The following is an 11,095-nucleotide window of genomic DNA, read 5'->3' as shown; positions in this document are numbered from 1 at the left end:
GCTCCCAGTGATTCTGTGTTTTCTTAACCTCAGCTGAGAGAAAGAACACATGCATCCCTGTTAAAAAAAAAGAAAAGAAAATGAAGTTATTACACTTTTTCTTTATTAGCTCATGATCTGCTGGTAAACAGATGCTGCACATGGCCAGGCTGGGTGTTTCCTCCTGTTCCCAGGCTTTAGGCTAAGCTAAGCCAGGCTAAGCAACTTAGAGAGAGGTATCAATCTTCTCATCTAACTCTCAAAAAATAAATAAGCGCATTCCCCCTGAAAAATATGAAGCTATTCCTTTAACAGCAGTAAAAGGTGGCAGCTGCCTCCCTTCCTCTTCCTGCAGTCTGTCTGTTTAACACAGTGCATGTGTGAGTGTTTGACAAACTCCATCTCTCGAATTGGTGTGGAATGCCAGGACGTAGTGAATCAGGTTTCAGGTCTGTGCCTTTCTCTCTCTCCTGGAGCATCCATGTTTACAGATGTGTATACGCTGAGCTGATTGATTGAGCAGTGTAGGCTATATGTGTTTGTACAAGGTGAGTTGTGATTTGCACAAAAATGAACAGACTCTCCTGAAAGATGAGCCACCAGGAGAGCTGGTTTTCACCATCATATACCCACAAAGCTGAGATGGAACTTTATGGATGCTATTATAAATTTTTTTTTTTTTTTTTTTACTTTTTAATAGCCTATACTTGCCCCATGTATTACCTGTTGCACTGTTGCCCACTTACTATGTTGCTCTATTTATCTATTTATTACCTGTATGACTTGTTTTATTTTTTCATGACTGCAGCTGGGGTGTAAGCCCAAGACTAATTTCCAACTCGTGGGACAATAAAGTTAATCTTGAATCTTGAATTTAGACTAATATAATCACATGGGTTTACCTGGAGGTGAAAAAGAGGGAAATAAGCAGGAATCAGGTCTGTGATGTGCCAATCCATTCAGTAGCTACTGAGATATTTCACTCAGGAGCAACGTGAATCACCCACAGGCTGCCATTATAGTAGACAGAGCACTGTTGTCAAGAAATGCATGTACATATATTGTTGATTAAATTGTCTTGTTTTAGTCCAAGTATTTTAAAAATGTAGTTCAGTTTAGTTCAGTTCAACCCGGACAAACTCTACAATGATACCCATTATTGATAAAGCAACTACAGTCTCCTCCTACAGACCTCTGACAGCAGCAGCGTCTGTCTCTACACCATTTAGTTTCCTTGTGTTCAAATCAGGTTACAAGACAGATGGTCTTCAGAGGTTGCAATCTCCCAATATGAGTTATATTTCAGCCAACAATAGATACATCACACTGTTGGTACTGTGTTTAACTCATGTCAGAGTGGATGACAGCTACACAGTATGAAGCCATGGGAGTACTGAGGACCCATGTGGTTTACAGATGTGCCACATAAATTTTTTTTACTGTCATTGTTTTTGAATGTTTTTTTCCAAGGAAAAGATGTTTTTGCACACTCATTCTTTGCTACACGAAATGACTCAGACGCCTTGTGGGAATAAAAAAAATTTTTTTGTTTTCGTCTTGAGCTTACAAAAGGTGGCCTGTGTGCATATTTAAAGCTGCATGTTCTGGATGACAGAGGTTGATAATCATGGCATGTGGTGGATCCTCTAACCTCTAATTCCCAGGAGCCCGCACAGCTGATCAGAGTCCAGGCTAAGTCAGAAATAATACAAATTGTGGTTTGTCTTTGTTTAATCAGCTCTTCCCAGAGAGCATTTGATAGTTGGTGAGGCAGAGGAAATGGCTGAGTTCAGTTTACATGATATGCAGGTTCAGCAACCAACCCAAACATGCACAAAATATACACCAGACAAGATGATGCAGGCAGCAGCGACAGTCACACTGGGCACTGTTGGGCTTGACTCTCCAACAATGAAGCCCCTGTAAAGTGCCTGTTACATGATGTGTGTTAATTGAACCGAGTAGAGGATAAAACCTCCTGTAAATCCACACGTGGAACCCATCACCAAATTCCTGCATGTAACCAGACTTCCAACTGGAGAGATAATTTACATCCGAGCAGTGCAAACACTTGTGCTCTAAACCGCTCTCCATGATTAATGGTAATGAGGGCCCTGGCTCAGTCAGTCATAGTGTTACCTACAACTACCTTTGGACAGGCTTAAACCAGTTTACATGTTTACTCATCCGCCTGCTTCCTGGCCACGTCGGAGCGGGGATCAGTGGAGAAAGGTAAGAAGTGTGCAGGGATCAAACACGGTGTCAGCCAATGTGGAAGGAGACTGCTGAGGGTGAGGGGAGGTCAGGAATCCAGGGATGAAGCAGAATGCAAGGAATGTTGCCTGCAGACCTCAACAGTGAAAACCAGTGACCACAGAGAGATACCATCTAAGGATCTGCAGAGTAATGGCTCAGGGTCAAAGTTACAGGATGAGTGACATTATTTAGCGAGAGTCCAGGTCCAAAAGTAAGTTCACGCCAAAGGCATGAAGTTGTTTGAAGAAGTGCCACTCACACAGCTTTGTGCCGAAGAAGTTCTGCAGTTAATCTATTTGCAGTCGCACAAATCAAAACAAAATGTTGAACTTCACACATGATTTCCATGATCCAAAACAACACAGACTTCTACTCGCTAAGTTATTACTCCACATTATGAATGTGTACATGAAACGTAAATCACACGCACTTCAAAAGTTTTCCTCCTTGCTCAACAACTTGTTTTGACACAATTACATGTCCCCAGTCTATTCTGAGGGTTATGGAGACCACAGTGTGCTCTGGCATTATTGTCTTTTTCGTTTAACACAAGCACAACCCAATCACTGTCATTATGGTTCAACCGCTCATATAGTCTGGAATATTACTGTACATATTTCACACATCCAGGAAGAGTGTGAAGAGAAATCAAGAGGAACTGGAAGGTGGTGGTTCGATTCCCAACTCCTGCGCTTTGAGGTGTCCTTGGACAAGATAGGAAACTGTATTGTGCCTCTGATGCATCATTGGTGTGTGAGTGGTAGAACGGTGCTATGCAAATGGTAGGTAATAGCACTGCATGAATGTGCTTCCAGTGTAAAGTGCTTTGAGTGCTCAACATGACTGGGAAAGTGCTACTTATCTATTTATCTATTTATCATGCCAGCAGCTCTGTCTGTGCTTATGTATGGTTACTTTGAGCTAGATGTAAACATCAGCATGCAAACAGCTCATTGTGACATTAATGATGTTAGCAGACTGTGATTATATTGCCTTTTTTTTTTTTTTAGCTTATCAGCACCAAACATAAAGTACAGCCAAGGCTGACAGGAATTACTTTAGTTTTACTGTTATTTAGCCACGAATGTCGGATTGATCTGATGAAAAGTCAGTCAGGGGATCGTCAAAGTTATTACAACTGATCCTGAGGGAAACATGAATGTCTGTATCAAGTTTTAGTGCAACACTTTCCTATTGTTGTTGAGATATTTCTCTCAAAGCCAACAATTTCATGTGGGAATGATGACAAAATGACATGGTATCCCATCTGATAGCTTTTGTGCCAACGCATCTGGTCGATGTTGAGATGTTTCACTCAATAAGTCAAAGCTTTGCAAAGTCCGGGGGAGCGCCAAAGTCATTAGGACGCATCCTGGGCACCATGACATCTGCACCAAGTGACACAGCAATCCATCCAGTAATTGGTGAGATGGTGTGTATATGTCTGGATGTAAGCAGTATACAGACTGTAGAGAGATGAAGGAACGCAACATAAACCACTGCATGCTTCCTTGATATACAGTCGGCTGAGAAGTTTTGTATTTGTTTGCTTCCTGTCAGTAAAAATCTGCACAAATCACAGGCGTGTTTGGGACTGCAGCAGCTTTCAATTTTCAAAATTTGCGAGTGAGATCTCTATTTTCATCCCAGAAACCAAATTGCATGCTGTGACACACCTGTTCAATTTCAGCTCTAACATCCCTTAATGGCAATTTTACCTTTTTTTTTTTACTACCATGCTGTTTGATGTTTCATCTCCCCTGATCCAGCCGTTCAGCCAGACTGCCCTCTCCAAGCCGATAATTATCTCTCTAATGCACGGGCACCTCCCTCAGTTCGACTGGACCACATGGTGAATGGAGGCACACAGATGGACCAGAGCAGGCGTCTTCCACTTGTCCCCAGGAGAAATTATATTTTCATGGGAGCCTTTGAAGTTGATCTGTGATGTCTTAACAGCCATATGACAGTTATGGGTGTTATTTTGGGTGTTGATATTTGGGCTTTGTGTGGGAAATGTCCATGTAAAACAATTAGATATCATTGTGTTTTATCTCCAGCACATTCTGACATTACCAACACCACAAGATGCCTCCCTTTGGATATGCCTCACAGATGTCAGCTCTTAAAACCAGACAAAACCATAGCTATACGCAGAAATTCCCATGCCTTCAAATCATCTCTCCAACCAGATCTCTGAAGGGTACTGACTGCTTTCATGTTAATCGTGTACAAGAGAGATCTTTGTGCCAGAATAAAGCAGTTAAAGAAAAAAATCCACATTGCTTCGACATCAACAGAGCAAGCCACAAAGTATACCCACAGAGAGTGAGATGCCATTCGTAACAAAAGACACATACGGAGACTATTCAAAGCTCAAAGTGATTCCAGACAAAGCCTCGCTCGCACCGCAGCTAATATTCATCCAGATGGCAGTTTATGACTTGTATCTGAAGCTAATTCACTTTAATCCAACAGTCCTGCAATGGACCGTTCCTTTATGCAGAATAACCTTTATAATCCCCAGTTTGTGTTAAAACTAAGTTTTAACTCAACAAATTCTGCTGCTGCATTGCAGAATACAGAGAGGGCCTCCCGCCTCCCCTCATTGATTTGAATGGAGAAGATAAATAAATAAAGCACTTGAAAAATGAACACCGATTCAAAATCAATCATCTGTTCTCCTATTGTGATCATTTCTTGCTTCACCCTCCCTGTTAAGTCCCAAAGAGGCTCATCTGTTCCTTCCTTCCACTGTCTCGCACCACCTGCAGTCTGTGACATCCACAAAGTATCATGTCAGTAACATGGAGAGGTTTGTACTCCACCAAGCTTACAGTTAAAGGCCAGTTTAAAGACAGTCCTACCATTATAAAATTGGGAGGATGTAAGAATCTGACATTAAGATTCCCACCACTTCCCATGTCTGGACTGCCCGTCTCCACCGCCTCTCCTCCCGACTAGCTTAATTATACTACAAGGCTTGATAAACAGTTGAGCCAATCATACTGAATGTGTTATTAAATAAAAAGCAGTTTTAGGCTTGTGTTGTCATTGCCAATACTTATATGTGGCCTATGGTATTTAATTTATTAAAAAATATATGCATTTTCTGCAACATTGAACCGTTTCCTCCACTACATTTATGTATTTAACAACTTCCTGAGTTAGAATAGGATTTTTATCATGGTTTTTATACATAAAAAAAAGAACTAAAAATAGACCACCTAACCAACAGGCCTACCTAAATTGATTTAATCTATTTATATTCCAACAATTAAAATGCCTGCAGTAAGATAATATGATATTTGCCTGAGCTAACTTTTAATTATAGTAGACGAATTATATTTAACTGCTAAAACTTTTGTTTTTATTTCTTTTTTATTTTAGCTGAAATGGAGGATAGATATTCATGTTATTATTTCATTTCAGGACCTGTGACCTGTAATCCTCGTTCATCGAATGTGAACGCGCTCGGCCGTTGCTAGGCGATAAGCTAAAACTTCAACTCTGCAACCATAAAACAAAAAAAGTACAGGTGTACTCGTCGCCAGCATGGATGTATTGGTCACCAGCTGTTGTCACAACTTTATGGACAGTTGACGGAATCATATTTAACTCTGGCACTGGACTTAACCAGGAAGAAAACAGAATTACGGTTGAAGGTCGGATATCAACCCAACATTAGCTAGTTAGTCTGTGTCAAAACCCACTTGAGTAGGTAACCATGAAGTGCAGCCGTGTATGGATAAAGCAGAAGAGGCCCCAGGTTCAACGGAGAAGATGCACGTAAGTTCCTCTCATTGATGTGTAAATGTGTATATCATTTATCAGCATTGTGATATGTCATGTTCTGTTTTGCTAACCTTGCCAGAGAAATATGAGCTACTTAACTACTGTAGGCTACTGAAATGTCAAGCTAACTCTGACTCAAAGTAATAGAGGGCAGGCCCTGAAAATGAAGGGAAAGGAGACGTCAAAACAAGAAAGTTGCTGAGTCACAGTTGGGGAAAAACGCAGGTGTAACTGATTAAATTAGCCAGGCTAGCATACAGAGTGGGCCTATTCTGTGCATGTTTTCACCTGTTAAGAAAAGATAAGATAGGCTAATCCTTTATTTGTCCCACAATGGGGACAGGGACAACAGCAAAGAAATGTAATGTTATAGGACAGATAATAAATAGAAGATTAGCAATAGCAGTAAAAAAGAAAGGAAAAGCAGTATTTGCAATAGAGTATGATTAAGACAAAAGTAATGAATAAGAAAAAATATAGATATACACATTTGAATTATGTTCAGTGCTGAGTGCAGCTCTTGTGGACTCAGCTGCAGGAAGGAAGGATTTGCGATAATGCTCCTTCACACATTTCTTGTTAAGTGCAGGAGTCAAGTTCTGCATTGAAAGCAGCCATAACCACAGCCATTACAGTTTTCTCTGTATAATATTGAATGTATTCAACATGATTTGGTTTGGATGTACTGTGTCTCTTTGGCTAACGCAGTACAGAAATGGGAGTTTTGACTGGAAGTGAATGCTACATGAGCTATGTTGTGACCTCTTCACCAAACTCCCCTAAGGGGTCAAAGGTCAAACAGTGCAGCTGTACTCTCTACAGCACCATGAAACCCTATCCTTTTTTCAGTCAGTCCCCTGACAGTGAATCAATTATTTTCATGGCCAAAAAACAGAACTGATCATACAACCAGGGCTTGGCAAAGATTGATTAAGTTGAACTGGAGCCTCTTTAGAAAACATACTTTATTTTTAACTGTTTCAGTACTAATCAAATGTATTCTGGGATTCTCAATCTTTAAGTTAAATGTTTGTAAAGTTTTTTCCTTATCTCTTTTAAGGCTGTGTTATATTTCATAGTTTGTGCTAGTTGCTGTGTAGACTCTACACTTGGTTGGGATCATTATTAGGTTGAATAACTCGTTGGCATGCTTTTAGCGTTCTTATGGCAGATTTCCATGTATTTAGCAGTAATGGTTAAGATGAAATGAAATTGGACAGACAGATAATGAGACATTTTTACTGGTATGTAAATGAAGCTGATTAAATCCTCATAGCTTCAATGGGAATTAAAAAATAAGCCAATTCAATTTAAGACTAGACACAGGCCTGTTTTGTGGTTCACCTTTTTTAAACCCTGGGGATATGTTACGTTTTCTGCTGTTGAGTTATGGTTGGCTAAGTTTCAGGGATAATACTCAACATCATGAAGGATTACAGAATGTGCAGTAGTAAGAAATAATGAGGTGAACAAATTGCCCATGTTACATTTGGCAAAAAAAAAAAAAACTCCCACATACTACTTATGCGGTCAAGCAGTATAGAATCGTCCTGTGCTTCTTTTCAATCAAAGCTTTTTCTGCAGCCAGTGTTTCTGCAGCATGACTGTGTGGTATGAGCACCAACATGCAGCAACGTGTAAGCTGCCTTACATCCAGTGGGTGATCCATCACAGAGGAAACTCTGTCACTTTTACTTCTTGTCAAAAATGTGTCATCGCATTTGGTGCATTCATCTGCTTCTGAGCATTACAATATCCACAGACTCTAGAGCAGCAATCTTTTATTTTATTTTATTTTATTTTAAGCCATTGCCAGATCAATTTGATCATTTTACAGTGTCCATGTTTGTTGTTTGTTTAGTGTTTCTGTCGTTCCCCAAGAATAAGTAGACAAATTTAAAGTTGTCATAGGTTCTGTATTGGAGCACAGTCAATGTTGTGTAGAGTTGATTTGTTAACCTATGTCAAGTTTTGTGCTTATTTCTTCTCACTTTCCAAACATGCATGAAAAGCTTTTTAAGACACTGTGACACCAGAAAATTCAAGTGTGTATATTCTGGTCAAGTGTGCTGTTTTTACAGCAATATAATGATCTTGCTCGTGCATGAAATGGAAAGCAGCACAACCCAGCATTATATACTTTATTTGGGCTCTTGTATAACTGCAGTTGTATAGACTAGTGCTTTTGTGCTTATTTTAGTTTGCAATGATTCTTCTTCTCCAAAAAAAAAAAAAGTATTTGGATCAGCTTTGGAGCCATTAGGAGCTGTGTGGTGAAAATGGATGTAGGATACGCCGGTATAGGAGCTGCAGCAGCACTAACAACTGGAGTGGAGAGAGGTCATGTGAGGGTAGAAAGATATCTTGGTGATGCTTATATGACCGTCACAGACCGGCAGACCTTGGATCGAACATGCATCCAAAACTCCGCCACATCAAACGCACAACACGCCCTGTCATTTTGTAATATGAATAGTGACTTGCAGTACACCTCCTTCAAAGCATCACTCAGCCAGTCAGCCAGCCAGTCGGCCAGCCGGCCTGGGAACTCTGCGTTACAGGCGTCCATTTGGAGGCCACAGTATGTCAATGCCACCCCTGTGGGAGCATACTGCATGCTGTTCCACGACAGTTCTCAACAACTCGCATACGGGGGGGGGGGGGGGGAGACACAGACACGTATGAAAAGGAGCTCTGTGAATGAGGTCTGACTCGTACTGCCCACAAAGCAAAGCAGGAAATGTGAGAGAGAAGATTCTAGTCACAGCAAACCTCTGCTTTACATTGGTTGTATTTTTGCTGTGTTATAAAGTTTAGTGTGTAAAGATATCATACATCATACTGTGCATTTGTGACGTGACATAGCATCTTTTATATCAAGTCTTATGACACGTAAATTTAGTGTCAAAACACTACCGAGCAAACTGTCACATTGATTTGTTTTAATCCTCATACCAGGCCTATTGAAAATTTACTACCAGAGCATTTTAAAGCTTAATAATATCAGAGTGTGAGATATATTTTGTGTCAGTGTTTGTGTTGCAGCTCGCACTGACTCAAACAGCTAACATCAGTTTGTTACTGCAGAGCCCCACAGCTAATTGTTTGTTTTCTGGTTGAGTCATGAATCTGCCTGTGCAGGAGTCATGATAGATGGCCTTGTTACTGATCTATCAAGAGGTTTGTTGCCTTTAAAAATGAACTATACACACACATATACACTCACTCACTCACTCACACTCTTAAAGAGAGAGCGTAACAGCTAGATGAGGCCACCCACCTTCCTTCGCCTCACAGAAGCCCCTCTATCTTCCCATTGAGCCGGGGTGATTCCCTGCTTTCTTCACCCAGTCAACAGCTGCCATTTGGCCAGCTAAGCTCATTTTTCCCCTGACCTTCACTAAACTTTTCCTCCTCGCCCAACCGTGCCATATGAGCGTCAGAACAGAGATTCCCCTCAGCGTCAGCAGACGTCTTACTTTCACCTCCACACCTGTAATGATGGTTGTGCGACAGAGAGTGTACAGTATATTTACTGCCGAATATGTCCGTCGTCTGTTTTTTAACAGCCGCAGCCTCACATACCAAGGTCATGCAACCCTCCCAACTCTACATTTTCGTCCTCAGGGCTCACAGGAGAACCGCCCCGGCCAGGTGGTGCTAACGTATAGCTTTACCTCCTGCTCTTCCATGACTGTGTGTGTGTGATAAAATGTCATATTAATGGAGGGAAATTGGTGAAGCAGTCAAACTGTCCATGAAGCTATCATATAGAGTTATTGTGTTGTGCTCCACAGCAATTTTGCAAACTTTCAACTTCACATAAACAGAGGTTTTATGCCGTGGATGTTACGTAACAAAACTTTTATGATGGCTGACTGAGGCATATGAGCGCAAAGTGGGAGGTTCTTTTAACAAGGTGAAACGGCCAACAGAGCCAAAGGTTTTGTTCTGTTTTCTGAGACAAACGTACCTTAGATCTGGATGCCAACTATTATTATTCCACCATGTGGCACACAGTACCTCATATAGTAGCATCGGTGAAACAGTAATTATCGAGCCATATCACACAGCAGTCTTAAAATAATACTTTTATCAGCTGAAGCCATCACTTTAGATGCCACTCAGCTATGATGTGCTCAGACAGAAGGACATTCCTGATTTTCTGAGACGGTTAAATGGCTTGTTGCATGTCTGGATGCAAGGCTGCTGTTTCCTTTCTCTCATGCTGTAGTATCAGGCTGCTTCCCATTATAAACACCTGTAACCCAGCTGGCAAGGCCGACTTTAGTTCATGACACTTTTTTTTTCTTTTTTCTGCATGGCTGAGACAGACCTGTGGGTTTTAGTCAGAGTGAGCAGCGGAAACGTGCTTGGAGAAGCGTTTCCATGGAGCGACTTCTTACATCTAGGGTCTAATTGTTTAAATAATGATTTTCTTGCAATGCCATTTGAATAAATTATATTGATTTACATTTGAGAAACTTCTCATCTCAGCATTTGCTCTCTACGGTGATTGAGAAAGCCTGAGTCCTTAAAGGGATACTTCACCCAAAATCAATAATTCACCAATTTTCTACTCACTGTCATGCCAAGGAAGGGTTTGGAGAACTTTCAGAGTCATCAAAATGCCTTTTGAGTTCCAGGGGGGTCCGGCTGGCAATGGATTTTCATAATGGCGGCGGATAGTGGTCACTTTTGAATCGTCCAAAAACATCCAAATACCTCCAAATACCTCCACTGCTCGTCTGTACTGACCAAAGTGTCCTGAAGCCGCCACATGAAAAAGTTGTTCTGAAAAAAATAATTTGATCTCTGTTTTTAGCCTTGTTGTAGTAGTATAGCTCCCAGTGGCTCTGTTGATGTTTGAAGTATCCCTTTAACAAATAGCAGCAAATCAAATACTGAAGAGTGTATTAGAGATTTAGGAAAAAGAGAATACCAAAAGCAGCACATGCTTCACATATAAAGTACAGTAAATGATTGATATACAAATGTTGTATGGCTCCCAAACTGAAGTGGTTTTGTAAATTAAGCATGACGGTCTGATTCTCTAGATATGTTC

The sequence above is a fragment of the Trachurus japonicus genome, chromosome 20, assembly GCF_045865225.1.
Source record: "Trachurus japonicus isolate A0001 chromosome 20, Traja_1.0".
Taxonomy (NCBI): Eukaryota; Metazoa; Chordata; class Actinopteri; order Carangiformes; family Carangidae; genus Trachurus; species Trachurus japonicus.
The sequence above is the reverse complement of the archived record's forward strand: the minus strand, read 5'-3'. Positions refer to the sequence as shown.